Source organism: Garra rufa, chromosome 24 (assembly GCF_049309525.1).
Source record: "Garra rufa chromosome 24, GarRuf1.0, whole genome shotgun sequence".
Lineage (NCBI taxonomy): Eukaryota > Metazoa > Chordata > Actinopteri > Cypriniformes > Cyprinidae > Garra > Garra rufa.
The window spans coordinates 29419072-29435361 of record NC_133384.1 but is presented as its reverse complement, the minus strand read 5'-3'; positions in this window follow the sequence as shown (position 1 = coordinate 29435361).

The following is a 16290-nucleotide window of genomic DNA, read 5'->3' as shown; positions in this document are numbered from 1 at the left end:
AATCAAACTGAATCAATCAAGAATCTTTTGAATCATGAAATGGACATTCAAACACTATTTAGTGAAAAAAGGTGTTTTGTGATCCACAAAACCACTTTCGTAAACAAAGTGCAAATGTCCTTCATAGAATGAGTATGAAATGCATTTAAGTAACTGTAAGTAACTTTAAGTAACTAAATAATTCATTCCGTTCACAAAATTAGTCAGGTTTCTGGCATTGACTCGAAGCTATCAGAATTCAGTTGAATCAAGCTTGTGAACCTAGTAAATCAGATCAAATCTTGTGAATCCCAAACAATATGATTCTTGAAATCAGTGTTGATGACCAACAGTAGTTCCTGGCATAAAAACAAATTTGAAGCAAAAGGAATCAGAATTGAACAGAATTGAGAAATACCCATTCCTAGCTCCTGGCATTGAATCAGTGTGAATTCCCAGTTCTTATTCCAGCCGACAAATTAAACTGAATCCACCAAGATCAGACTTAAAACAAGTTAAATCATAATTGAATTAAATTGGGTAATCAGTGCCAATACCCATTCCTAGTTCCTGGCATTAAATCAAATCAAATCTGAACTGAATCAAACAAACACCTTGTGAATCAGAATGGAATCAAATTAGGAAATCATTGGGAAACCAACCCTAATTCTAGCCGATTAATTAAACTGAATCAATCTAGATCTTGTGAATCATAAAACAGATCATTCAAACACCATTTAATGGAAAAATGCATTCAGGTAACTACATTTTGTGTTAAATAATTCATTCAGTCTACATAATTAGTCAGGTTACGCTTGGCACTTTATATTACTGAAAGTTATTTTCATATCCCAACTTTCTGTTTAAACATGAAAATAAGGCTTCTGGGATTGACTCAATTTAAATAAGTATTCAGTTGAATCAATCTTGTGAACCTTGTGAATCAGATCCAGTTTTGTAAATCCCAAACAAAATGATTCTCAAAATCAGTGTTGATACACAACAGTAGTTCCTGGCATTAAAACAAATCAGATTTGAAGCAAAAGCAATCAGAATTGATTCAAAGAATTGGGAAAACCCCATTCCTGGTTCATGGCACTGAATTGAATCAAATCTGTATTAAATCAAGACCTTGTGAATCAAATCAGAAAATCAGTGTCAATTCCCAGTCCTAATTCCAGCCAACAAATCAAATTGAATCAACCAAGATCAGACTTGAAACAAATTGAATCAGAATTTATTTGAATTGGGGAATCAGTGCCAATACCCATTCCTATTCCTGACATTGAGTCAAATAAAAACTATGTGAATCAGAATGAAATCAAATTAGAAAGTCATTGGAAAAAACCAACCCTAATTCCAAAATTGAATCAATCTAGATCTTATGAATCATGAAATGAATCATTCAAACATCATAAAAATGCATTTTGTGATCCACAAAACCTGCAAACACAATGCAAACATTACTAGTTCCTGGCATTGAATTAAATCCTTGTGGATCAAAATGGAATTAAATTGGGACATCAGTGTCAATTCCCAGCCCTAATTCCAGCTGATGAATCTAATTGAATCAATCAAGATCTTGTGAATCATGAAATGGATGTTCAAACACCATTTAGTGGAAAACCACTTTTCTGGATCTTTTTTTAGCTTTGTAGATTCCTCTACACATGTGATTGTGCAATGGAGAGCGAGAGATAGCCGATATCGTCAGATCATTGAAATAGGATTTGCTGCACCTGAATCTGAGAAGAGCTCTGACTGCGTCTCAGATAAAGGCTTTTGTGATTCACTGGGTCAATTATCATTGTGATCTGACCTGCCGAAGAGGCTTTGGCATAGATGCTCGTGAAGATACTGGCACGCGTGCATATCCGCCGGAAGCGCAATCAAAGGTTACGTGTTCTTTTTTTAAAGCTTCATATCATCCAACGTTCCACCTCGCCAGCAGTCACCCACCATTTATCCCACTCCTGCCCACAATCCCCTCTGAGGAACTGCCAGAGACAGAGGAGCCGCCACACAGGTCAGCCGGGGCCACCATTACACACCGACTGTTTTATCTACTTCAAAAAGTCGGTAATGGAGAAAGACAAAACCGAGTCAGTGGAGAACCCCGCGCCGGTGTGTGTGAAGTTATTTTTCGTTCTCTGTGACCAACCCCCCCGTGGAGCCGTTCTGTGAGTTTCAGCCAGACTCTCTCTTTCTGTGGCTCTATGTGCGTGAACCCTCTCAGGCTTTGATGCATTTTTAATTGTCAGTGTTTTAAAGGTCAGATTTACGACTATAACTGGTGGAAATTATGTGATACAGTTTAGAGGCAATTTGGCCAGTGAACTTGTCTGAGCTGATGGGGATTTTAGCCATCCAAAACCACCAAATTTCTCAAGCTGCACTGATTAAATTCAGAGGTGCAGTAGGTTTAGAAAACTAAGTTTCTTCTCCAATTATTACTGATGAACAGACCCACAGTTTTTTTTCCCCTTTGGGAATAAGTGTTTTTATTATTTAATTGTTTTAGAATATAATAAAAACTATTATATTCATATTCATTCATTTTGAATAATATGAATCTAATTATTTTATTTTAAATTAAGTTTTCTTTAAAAAAAGGTTTCCACCTTAAGCAAGTTTGTTTTTATGCACATTTTAGACATAATATTAGAGAATAAAATATTATATTTCCAAAAGAATATTATAACTACAATAATATTTTATTTTATAATAAAAAGTGTCAAGTTTTAGACCTAAAATATTATATTATAAAATATTTATATTAATTAGTAATTATTGTTAGTAAAATAATATTATAAATAATAATATTTTACTTCATTATTTTCTTTAAAAAAATAATATATTTTTTTAAAGAATTGATTTTTAATAGAATACAATATTATATTGTTCCAAAAGAATAATGTAAATACAATCATTTATTTTATTATTTTCTAAATAATTATATCCACTTTAGGCAAGTTTGTTTTTAGCACATTTTGGGCATTTTAATAAAATGTTATTATATTCATATTAATTAAAAAGATTATAAATAATATTTTACTTTACTTATTTTACTTATTGCAAAAGAATGATGTAAATACAATAATTTATTTAATTTACTAAAAAAAACTAAAGTTTGTTTTTATGCGAATTTTAGACATTTAAATAGAATAAAATATTATATTTATGTTATTCCAAAAGAATATTATAACTACAATAATATTTCATTTTATAATTTAAAAAAATGTGTTCACCTCAAGCAAGTTTATGTTTTTAGGCACATTTTAATAAAATACAATATTATATTATATTACAATATTATATTATTATTCATTATTTTGTAAAAATTGTGTCTACCTCAAACTAATTAGTTTTTATGCACATTTCGGACATTTTAATAAAATAAAATATTATTGTTTATATTATTCCAAAAGAATTAACTATAATAATATTTTATTTTATATAACTATATATTTTTAATGAGCCCACCTTAAGCTTGTTTATGTTTTTATGCACATTTTGTTAAAGTAAAATATCATTACATTAATTCAAAATATTATAAATATTTAATATTATACTTTATATTTTACTTTATTATTTTCCACCTCAAACTAGTTTTTTTGTGTGCACATTTTGGACATTCTAATAGAATAAAATATTGTTATATTTATATTATTCCAAAAGAATATTATAACTACAATAATGTTTTATTTTATAAATAAACTAAATTTGTCCACCTTAAGCAAGTTTATGTTTTTATGCACATTTTGGATATATAATATTTCTTTAACTTTATTTTTTTTAAGAAATGTATTTACCTCAAGCAAGTTTTTATGCACATTTTGGACATTTTGATAAAATATTATTATATTTATATTCATATATAATTTAATTTATATTAATATATTTAATTAATATTTTAAATAATAATAACTCTTTGTTATTTTCTTTAAAAATTTATTCACCTAATGTATGCACATTTTGGAAAATTTGAATACATTTTAAATTATTATTTAAAAAAAAGTAGTTTTTATGCACATTTTACAAATGTTATTTTAAAAGATTATTGTATTTATTTAAATAATTGCATGAGAATAATATAAATTATTTTTATTTTATTTCAAAATGAGTATATACTACTTATTTGGATGCATTTGTCTTTGGCAGTAAATAAAACAACAAAAGTTTTTTGTCTGTGCAATCTAAACCACAAGGCATTCCTTAAATGTAATTATAGAGCCACAGTGGTTACATCTTCCATTTCCATTTTTTAACCTTTCCATCTTTTGAAGACATGGGGTGGAAATGCTGCTGCATTTGCATATCATTTTTTTTGCATACGTTGTAACTTGCGTTATCCACAAATAGCACAGAATGTCATGTTTGTCCGTGTTTAGTACACATGCGCATGCATCCATTAAAAAACCACGGTGAGCATAAAGATTGAACTCATTCCTGAGTGCATGAACCTGTCCTTGTGCATTACAAGAGCTTAGTGACATTGTTAGGTTTCTGGAAAAGCATTTTCCAAAGTTTGTCCTTCAGCAAAGCACCGCACAGCATGCGGCGGCCTTCGAGCCGAGCCGTAAATGGTTTCAGATTGCCATTAAGAACCATTTACCGTGGTCTCAGAAAACCACGGCTGATTCTTCAACTCTGTATGAATTTTATAAACTCAGCCTGCTTAATGGTTTCTTTGAGCACAGGACACACAGAGACTGAATAGCCAAGTGAAAGATTCATCGCACACGTCGACGCTCTTCCGACAGATTCATCCTTACAGAAGCCTTAATTTAAAGTGACTCAGAGGCGCCATACAGTAACCCGTTTAAATTTCACGGTTAGCGCTGTGCCGCTGCCATAGGGACACATGAAAGGCCACAAATCTTGGATGACTCTCTTTGATGGCTCCGCTGAAATCCCCCAGTATCCCCAGTGCGGCTGTGAACTCACATGTCAAAGAGAGTTATTCCATTGTCTATCACTCTCATGTGTGTTTTCAAAGGCTCTGATTTATGTTCTGCTATGTTACACTTTAATGAAATTTCATGTCCCTTCTCTTGTCTGTCAATAAGATGGAGATAGCTGCGGTAACACAGTGACATGTGCCGGCCCAGCGTGGTAGCATTGTTTCTTATTATAACTTGGCTATAATGAGATGGAGACAGTATAAAGAACACGCAAACTCGCATTTCCGAAGTGCTGTTGTTTATTGTGTTTCTGTGTGCGTCTGTTATTAAGATGTATGAACAGTATTATTTATTATACATTTTTAGTAATATTTTGAATTAGTTTGTATATATATATCAGAGGTCGCGTTAACCGAAAATTGTCCGTCATTGACGGATTTTTTTTAGAAATGATGGAAAAATCTGAAGGCCGTCCGTCACTTTGACAGATTACACTGAGGATGACCTATTGTAATTTGTAGCTGTAATTCCCACTCCTGTCCAGTTGGTGGCGAGTGCGCTCCAGTGTGGCAGCAGAGAACTGAATCCAGAACAAAAACGAAACTGTACATGCCACTACAAAGAAGCTACAACGATCTATCACGCCACATTATAGAGCGCCAAAACGGTATTTATTGCTTGAATTTCCTAACGAAATCGACATCATTTGAAATTTAAGACTTGAGACAGGATGTGGTGTTGAACATGAAAAGTTAAGCAGTCACATCTGTTTATCTGTTCTCTTAAAAATAAATGCCTATATTATAAATCAATATTGTCCTGAAAATGTGAACAAACATAAATGCAATTAATTGTGGTATTAAAATTAAAATATGAAAATTAAAATGACGGGTAATAATGGATTATGACGTAATTTTTACGACCCTGTCCGTCAAAATGACGGGCAATGTTAAAGTCTAACAACCTCTGATATATATATATATTCATTTTATAGTTTTCATTTACATTTTAGTTAAATTTTTTGTCATTTTACAGAATACAGCTAAATTTCCAAAAAGAAAACGAAAGAAAGAAACACCTGGATTATATTTAATTAAAAAAATGCAAATGTAAATAAATTGCAAAGATGTTTGAAGCACCTGGGGACATTTAAAAAATATTTTAAAATCATACTAATATTCACTTAATAGTGATATAATAAAATATATAAATAATAAAGAACGTCATGTCCAAACTTAATAAAAATATAGTATATATTTTCTAGTATATTAATTATTATTAGTTCAGTCAAAAATTTAAATTCTTTTTATTATATTCTCACCTTCATGTTGTTTGTAACATAAAAGAAGATATTTTGAAGAATAGTTTCTCCTTTTGAAAATAATTATTTTTTATTGATTCATTATTTTATAATATAATAAAAACTATTATTATATACATATTAATTAGAAATTTTTATTTTTATTTTTTTATTAAAAAATGTATCCACCTCAAACAAGTTTATGTTTTTTATGCACATTTTGGACATTTTAATAGAATTAATTATTATATTTATACTATTTCAAAAGAATATAAGTATAATAATATTTAATTTTATAATTTTCCTATCAAATTTATCCACCTCACGCAAGTTTGTATTTTTATGCTCATTTTGGAAATCTGAATACATTTTAAATGACAATTTTTAGATAAAAATAAAAATGGCAACCTTAAACAAGTTATTATATAAGTATATTAAAGGGATAGCAGCCAACAATTAAAATTCTTTCATCATGTGCATTTTAATAAAATAAAATATTATAAAAATATGATATTATTCCAAAACAATAATGTAAATACAATATTTTTTTTATTCTTTTCTAAAAAAAATTAATCCGCCTTAAGCAAGTTTGTGTTTTTATGCAAATTTGGGAAATTTTAATAGAATAACATATTATATTTATATTATTCCAAAACAATATTTTATCTATAGCTTAATAATATTTTATATTTTTCTTAAACATTTCTTGAAAATTTGAATACATTTTAAATTATGATTTTCGAACATTTAACAAATAATAAAAAAACAATAAACCTTATATTTGTATAGGAATCATATAAATAGAATAATATTTTATTTTATTATAAATATAATTTAATAAAATTACATTTAAAAAAATTATATACTATATTTGTTTGGATACATTTATAAAAAATATTTATTATGTGTATAATATGCCCCACTTTTCTGTGATTAAACTAAATATTTACAGATTACAGCAAAAAATATTAACATCTAAAAAATATTTTAAAACCATACTAATATTCACTTAATAGTGATATTGTGATGAAAGCAAACTAAATAATGTCATATATGTATGACACTTTGGGATCTGAAACATGATTGACTTTCATTAAAGCAACACTAAAGAGGGTTTTTTTTTACCTTAAAATAATGTTTCCGAACTCGTGTCAGTGGTTCATCAAATCATAACAGGGTGAAACGACACTTCCGCATTTGCTTTGCGACCCTCTATCGGCCAGAACAGCACTATGTAAGTTTGGGTCGTCGGGTAGCGGTTTTGTAGTTCAAATGAGACTACAAATGCGACTTGCTTTACGAAAAAAAAAAAAAAAGCAAACAATGTCATTATGTTTTATTCCATTTTCATACTTTCATAAAGTCATGCAACATACTCTACCTTGTCACTGGACATCGTTATTTCCAAAACCGGTCCTGGATAGCCTCCAAACAAATAACGTGCATGTGACGCGACGGTAGGCTAAATTATATACTACAGCGGTAATGGACAATTCCGCTTCCAACCTGTAGAGGGAGTGAAGTTCTTTGGTGTTGTTTAAACATTTTTTTTAACAACTTTTTTGTGTTTCACAGAAGAAAGAAAGTCATACAGGTTTGAAACGACATAAGGTTGAGTCATTTATAACAGAATATAAATTTTGGGTGAACTATCCCTTTAAGACTTTATCATATTTATTATATGATGACTATATGACAAAATTAGATAGTAGGAATGACCCAGAGAGGTGTATGTTTTTCCCTCAGTCTCGTCACTGTCATTTAAGGCGTCTTGCCTCGCACTGCTCCAGACTCTTAGAGAGAATGTGAGTGTGTTAGAGGGTGAGTCAGTCTCCATTAGTCTGTCTTTGCGCCTTTTCGCCTTTATGAGGTCTGAGCGTTCGGGATGAATAATTGTGCCGCTCTATGTCGGCTCCTGGCGCCACGGCTGTTTACACTCTGGCACCTGCTCCTTTTTAATTAGCTGCCAGGCCTGATCATCTCTTAATCGATTTTGAACATTAAGAAACAAAAGGGAGTCGTAGATGGGGGCCCGGGCACGGGGCGGCCCCCTCCTCCTGCAGGGGGGAGGTGGGTAGAGAAGCAACCCCCTAATGAGCCGGGGCATCTTAGTGTCACACTCAGCACCGAGCCTCATCTACAGAAACACAATCATCTTCAGAAATGGTCCAAAACTTTGGTGGCTTTTATTAGCTCATCAGTACAGCCAGCACGTTAGACACCGGGACGACTGAGTGGAAACGCGTTTTTTTTCTTCTCGCTTTTATTCTCTGTCCTTTTTTCCCTTCTTGATGCCGCGCTAAGGGTCATTGGAGATGACAGTCTTGAGCCAAATACATTTTGGAGATAAAACGTTTTGTTTGAAAAGTTCAGCCAACCTACTTTGCTACTGCTGAGGCCAACGGGAAGGGTATAAAAACGTTTGCTTTGTTTAATTGTCTGGCAGCTCTTTACTGAACATTTCTGCTGGTTCGCATACCTTTTGAACTTTATACAAATAAATATGTTTGTCTTATAATTTAAGGAAGGATTTCTTTGAAAGAGTGTAATGGACTTAAGGATTCATCTACATTTAGGATGTACATTTGAATGTAAAGAGTTTGTTTCTTCATCAGGAACAGATTTGGAGAAATTTAGCATTACATCACTTGTTCACCAATGGATCCTCTGCAATGAATGGGTGCCGTCAGAATGAGAGTCCAAACAGCTGATAAAAACAAGTAATTTACACAAAACAAATCCATTACTAAGACGTTTTAACTTGAAACTGTTGCTTCTGGCCAAACGGTGCTTAATCTGTGCATATTACGCACCTGATTCAGATGACTTTCTTACTGTAGAATGCAATTTTATGAATAGAGGACACTCTATCCAAGTTAAAAACATATAGTTTACTCCTAAATTAAAATGTCCTGATAATTTACTTAACCCCATGTCATCCAAGGTGTTCATGTCTTTCTTTCTTCAGTCGAAAAGAAATTAACATTCCAGGATTTTTCTCCATATTGTGGACTTCAATGGGTGCCAGTGGGTTGAAGGTCCAAACTGCAGTTTCAGTGCACCTTGAAAGGGCTCTACATGATCCCACCCAAAGAATAATATTTTAGCGAAAGATTGGCCATTTTCTAAAAAAAAAAAAATGTACAGTGCAAGTCAAAAGTTTACATACACCTTGCAGATTTTGCAAAATGTTAATTATTTTAACAAAATAGGAGGGATCATCCAAAATGCATGTTATTTTTTTTATTTAGTACTGACCTGAATAATATATTTCACATGAAAGATGGTACATATAGTCCACAAGAGAAAATAATAGTTGAATTTATAATGAAAAAAATAGTTGATTTTTAATACTGCACTGTTACCTGAATGATCCACAGCTGTGTTTTTGTTTTGTTTTTTTGTTTAGTGATTTTATGAGTTTCTTGTTTGTAACAGTTAAACTGCCTGCTGTTCTTCAAAAATCTTATAGGTCCCACAAATTATTTGTTTTTTCAGCATTTTTGTGTATTTGAACCCTTTCTAAAAATGGGCTGTATGATTTTGAGATCTATGCAACTATTACAGAAGGTTCAAACACTCACTGATGCTTCAGAAGGAAACAGTGCATTAAGAGTCAGGGGGTGAAAACTTTTGGAATTTGAAGATCAGGTTAAATTAAATTTATTTTGCCTTCTAGGAAACATGTAAGTATCTTCTGTAGCTTCTGAAGGGCAGTACTAAATAAACAAAATATGATATTTAGGCAAAATAAGAAAAATGTAAACATCTTTTCACCTCCCATTTCTTAATGCCACTTTTTTTCCTTCTGGAGCATCAGTGAGCGTTTGAACCTTATGTAATAGTTGCGTATGAGTCCCTCAGTTGTCCTCAGTGGACAAACAAGCAAACAAACTAAATAGAGCTGTGGATCATTCAGGTAACAAGAATATTAAGAATCAAGTGTATGTAAATTTTGAACAGGGTAATTTTTCTCGGGGACTATATGTAAACGTCTTTTATGTGAAAATATCTTATTCAGGTCAGTACTAAATAAAAAATAACATGCATTTTGTATGATCCCTCTTATTTTGGTCAAATAATTAACATTTTGCAGATTCTACAGGGTGTATGCAAACTTTTGACTTAAACTGTAGATACTGTTTAACCACAAATGCTCCACTTGCACTAGCTCTCTTGCACAAATGCGATCAAGATGAGCATTTGTGGTTGGAAAGTACATAAATGTTTAATTTGATTAGAAAATGGCCAACCGTTTTGCTAGATTCAGCTGTGATCAGGAAGAGCCCTTTGAAGCTGCGTTAAAACTGCAGTTTGGACCTTCAACCCGCTGACCCCCATTGAATTCCACTATATGGAGAAAAATACTGGAATGTTTTCTTCAAAAACCTTAATTATTTTTGACTAAAGAAAGAAAGTCATGAACATCTTGGATGACATAGAGGTGAGTAAATTATCAGGATTTTTTTATTCTGGAGTGACCAACAGGAAGCGTTTAAAATGTTTGTTTTGTTTAATCATCTGGTTGCCCTTTACCGAACATTTCTGGTGGTTTGCATCAGTTGCGCAATCTTGTAATCTGTAGCTCGCTGGTACGTGTGTGCTGAGTGTCCCGTCCACGGGTGCTGATCTAGTCTGTTGAGAGAAGCTATTGAACACAGACTCTGTGTGCAACGACGTGCTCATCGATTCCAATTACTCTAAATCTTCACATTACCGTCGGCGAGCAGCAGAGACAAGAACATTTGCAGTAATGACCGAAAAATCAAATTGCGGTGATTGTTTTACTGTTCCTTGGTAAACAGAGATGTTTGTTTAGTAATATCTTCCCATCTATTGATTGTACTGAAGGCATTATTAGCCCAGCTGAGGACCCATCCACGTGGCACTAACAGAATGAACATCAATCGCAGAAGTCAATCACCTGTCACTCATGTCAGCACACAAACAATCGACCCAATCTAGACATACACTAATCTATGCATTCTTTTGCCTTGACCGTTTGGCCTGTAGTAATTGCAACAGGAGAAAACAAAAAGGAAAATTTAAAAATAAAATAAAAATGAAAATCTGTCCGTCCAACATTAAAGGGATAGTTCACCCAAAAATGAAAATTCTGTCATTAATTACTCACCCTCATGTTGTTTCAAACCTGTACGATCTTCATCTTTAGTACACAGATGAAGATATCTTTGATAAAATCTGAATGCTATTACCACGTTCAACGCCCAGAAAGATAGTAAGGACATTGTTAAAATAGTCCATGTGACATCAGTGGTTCAACCGTTGTGTTATGAAGCCACAAGAATACTTCTTGCGCGCAAAGAAAACAAAAAAATTATTACTACCTTTCTGAGCCTTGAACTTGTCAGTTGCGTTGCTGTCTATGCAGGGTCAGAAAGCTCTCGGATTTTATCAAAAATTTCTTAATTAGTGTTTCAAAGATGAATGAAGGTCTTAGTTTGGAACAACATGAAGATGAGTAATTAATGACAGAATTTACATTTTTGGGTGAACTATCCCATTAAAGCTAAAGTGTGTTGCTTCCAAGTTGTTTTTGCACTTGTTTAAATAGGACATGCCTCCTGTCTTCTGTTTGTCAGCCAAACACCCAGTTACACCCCCAGACTCACACTATTGGTTAAATGTGTATGTGTATGATTTTGAGATGTGTCTTTTCACACTGAGAACAACTGAGGGACTCATATGCAACTATTACAGAAGGTTCAAACGTTCACTGATGCTCCAGAAAGAAAAAAAAACATGCATTAAGAGCTGGGGGGTGAAAACTTTTGAACAGAATGAAGATGTGTACATTTTTCTTACTTTGCCTAAATATCATACTTTTTTTCATTTAGTACTGCCCTTCAGAAGCTACAGAAGATACACGTTTCTTAGAAGACAAAATAAGTTAAATTTACCCTGATCTTCAAATTCAAACGTTTTCAACCCCCGGCTCTTAATGCATCATTTTTCCTTCTGAAGCATCAGTGAGCGTTTGAACCTTCTGTAATAGTTGCATATGAGTCCCTCAGTTGTCCTCAGTGCGAAAAGACAGATCTCAAAATCATACAGTCATTGTTGGAAAGGGTTCAAACACACAAGAATTTGTCGACCTGAAGGATTTTTCTGAAGAACAGCAGGCAGTTTAACTGTTCAGGACAAACAAGGGACTCACAAACAACTATCACTAAACAAACAAAAAATCATTCAGATAACAACACAGTATTAAAAATCAAGTGTATGTAAACTTTTGAACAGGGTCATTTTTATAAATTGAACTATTATTTTCTCTTGTGGACTATATGTAAATGTCTTTATGTGAAATATCTTATTCAGGTAAGTGCTAAATAAAAAATAACATGCATTTTGTACAACGTGGGTGCGTGATTAATGACAAAATTTTCATTTTTGAGTAAACTATCCCTTTAAAGCTAAAGTGTGTTGCTTTTGCGCTTATTTAAATAGGACACGCCTCCTATCTGCTGTTGGTCAGCCAAACAGATAGTCCCGCCCCCAAACTCACTCAATTGGTTGAACTAATGTTACTAGGTATGGACAAGTTGGTTTAAAAACACAACAGAGCCAGTGTTTATACTTTTGAGGTAATTCAGCTTACAAATTTCTTACTTACTCAGAAAAAAAGTATTTTAACTTGACAAAAATGTTAAATTATATTGATGCGACAATAAATAAATGATGTTCTTTTAAGCAGTACAACTATTTTCAACATTGAAACGTGTTTCAAGCACCAAATTAGCATATTACAAACATTTCAAAAGGATCATGTGGCAAAGAAACCTGAAGTAATGGTTGCTGAAAATACAGCTTTGCATCACAGAAATAAATTAAATTTGAAAACATATTAAAGTAGAAAATAGTATTACTGCTTTTACTGTATTTTTGAGCATTAAAATATCTTTCCAGCCCCTTTTGAATTTGATTCAGCATAATGTAGGTCTGATGTAAGAGAGGACATCTTAACCTCTCACACCAAAAAAGGGAGTGAAATAGGCTCATAATAGCCTAATGACACAATGACAAGCAACACAGTCTTTTTACAGTCCCACTGAGGTCCTAAATTTACTGACAGCTTGAGGGGAGCTGGGCTCATTTCTCTATGGCCAATAAATGGACGGTCGATTCAACAGGCCACCGGTTCGAGGCTGCTCTAATTCACCACCCGTGTCATAAATCTCTCCTCGCTCGACTGCTTTAAACACACGTGCCACACTGAATGTGTTTATTTGTTTCTCTCTAGCCGTAATTGCATTTCACTGATTTCAGTTTTCATTTACACGGTTATGCACAATATTTTCTGTAGTCTGAGAGTGGGCGTCCTTGCAGAAATCCTGGCAAACCCTCTCAGAGTAGGCGATCGGGAGCTTGTAACCCGTAGGCCGCGTGTAATCCACACTGGTTGTCGCTTTGTGTTGTGGAAAGCCTCGCTTGATGTGTGGCGTAAAAGAAATCTGTATTTCCAGTTGTGAAAAGTCTACTGAATGTTTCCTTAACATGGTTTAGCAAGTATACTTCTGTTTAAAAAAAAATCCACTTGATGTGAATACTGTATATATATTCCCATATGGAACTCAACTGTTTTGTCTTTGTTGGAGAGTATGAATATAAAATACAAATGAAGTAACAAAAAGTAATGTTAGCCTAGAGTCTTCAACATGTGATGTTCTTTTTTTAAAGTAATAATTTTAAAATTATAAAGAAGAAATAATTATTTATAAAATAAACATTTATTTTAGAATGTGTTCATATATAAATTATATATATGTAAAATATAGAAATTACTTATATTGACATTGTTATACATTAATATAATTTATATTTATTTATATAATAATTCTTTCCTTTTTTATAATTATTGCTTTATTATTATTAAAAATAGTTATATGTATGTATATGTATATGTATATATGTGTTTATATATATAATATATATTTAATTACACTAAATTAATGTAATTTATATTTATGTATGTAATAATTCTTTAATTTTTTAATTATTGAATGGTATTTAATTATTTTAGAATTTAAAAAACGTCTCGGTTACGTATTGTAACCCTCGTTCCCTGAAGGAGGGAACGGAGACGTCTCGTCGATAGACCGACGAATTGGGATCTCGCCTAGAGAGACCAATCCACTTCATGTGTGTACAAACGAGCCAATGAATATTGGCATGCATGATTGCAGCCAGCTGCGGCTGATCACAGCGTGAGCATATAATGCGCAGCAGGTGCATGCATCATCAAGATTTCGCTGAGGAGCTGGGACAGGCCCGGCCCACAGCGGCGGTACAGGAGCCACGGCGACGGGACGAGACGTCTCCGTTCCCTCCTTCAGGGAACGAGGGTTACAATACGTAACCGAGACGTTCCCTTTCAGTCGGTTCCTTCGACGTCTCGTCGATAGACCGACGAATTGGGATCCCTAACAAAGCGCCGTGGCTGCTGCCCCTTCCAGTGTCCTGAGCGGGCCTCCTGGGTCCTATTACTGGCTTTGGCCAGGGGCTTGCATCAAGAAGAACCAGTCACCATATAACATAGCACCACCATCTCAGTGAAGCTGGAACACTGGGGATATGCGGAGCTCACGTCCTTCCGATCGGAGGTTCGGAGCAATACACATATGACTCAACTCAGGGTATATGGAAGATTGGAGGTGATTGAACCCTCGTATAGTGGTAGAGGACCTACCGGGGAAACACACAGCCTCTAGGGCGCAATGTGGAGAACGTAAGAGATGCAATTAAGTCTCTACGTAGAGCCTAGCCCCTTACCGGTTCTGCAGGATTCATCGAATAAGGGCCTGACGCCTGACGTTCCGCTACGTCGGGTGTCCGCTCAGCGGAGGAACTCAACAGAGCTACTCTTGGGTTACTCTGGAGCAATATAACAAGCCGACCCAAGGCCTCTCTATGTCTCTACCCGTTTGAGGTGAGAACGCAGGAGGGGACTGTGTCTACACGAAGGCTATAGAACCTTGTGAACGTGTTAGGGGTCGCCCAGCCCGCCGCTCTACAAATGTCATTCAGCGAGGCGCCACGAGCCACCGCCCAGGAGGATGCAACACTCCTCGTTGAGTGTGCTCTCAGCCTGAGGGGGCAGGGCACACCCTGAACCTGATAGGCCAGGGTAATGGCATCAACTATCCAGTGGGCCATCCTCTGCTTGGAGACGGCATTCCCCTTCTGCCTGCCTCCATGACACACGAAGAGCTGGTCTGAGGTCCTGAAGCTTTGTGTCCGGTCAACGTAGCATCTTAGTGCTCGGACGGGACAAAGCAAAGCCAGGGCTGGGTCTGCCTCCTCCGAGGGCAGCGCTTGCAGGCTCACCACTTGGTCCCTGAAGGGAGTAGTGGGAACCTTGGGCACATAACCCGGCCGGGGCCTCAGTGTTACCTGGGAATCCGCCGGGCCGAAGTCTAGGCACGAATCGTTGACCGAAAATGCGTGCAGGTCTCCTACCCTCTTGATGGAAGCCAATGCAAGCAGGAGCAGAGTTTTCATTGAAAGAAACTTCAGCTCGACTGAATGCAAGGGCTCAAAGGGAGCCTGCTGTAGCGCTGTAAGGACTAGAGACAGGTCCCAAGAGGGTACAGAGGGGGGCCTAGTAGGATTTAACCTTCTGGCGCCCCTAAGAAACCTGGTGACCAGGTCGTGCTTCCCTACCGACCTTCCCTCTACGAGGTCATGGTTAGCGGAAATAGCAGCCACATAGACTTTAAGGGTTGAGGGGGACAGCCTACGCTCCAACCCTTGCTGCAGGAAGGAAAGCACGGCTCTGATCGGGCAACTTCGGGGGTCCTCTCCATGGGAGGAACACCAATCAACGAACAGGTTCCATTTTAGGGCGTAGGCATGTCTAGTAGACTGCGCTCGTGCCGAAGTAATAGTGTCAACTACCCCTTGGGGTAGGTCACTTAGAACCTCCGCGTCCCGTCCAGGGACCAGACATGTAGTTTCCAGAGGTCTGGACGCGGGTGCCATAGGGTGCCCCGTCTCTGAGTCAGTAGATCCTTCCTCAGAGGAATTTGCCAGGGAGGGGCTGTCGCGAGGAGCACAAGTTCGGGGAACCAGGTCCGGGTGGGCCAATAG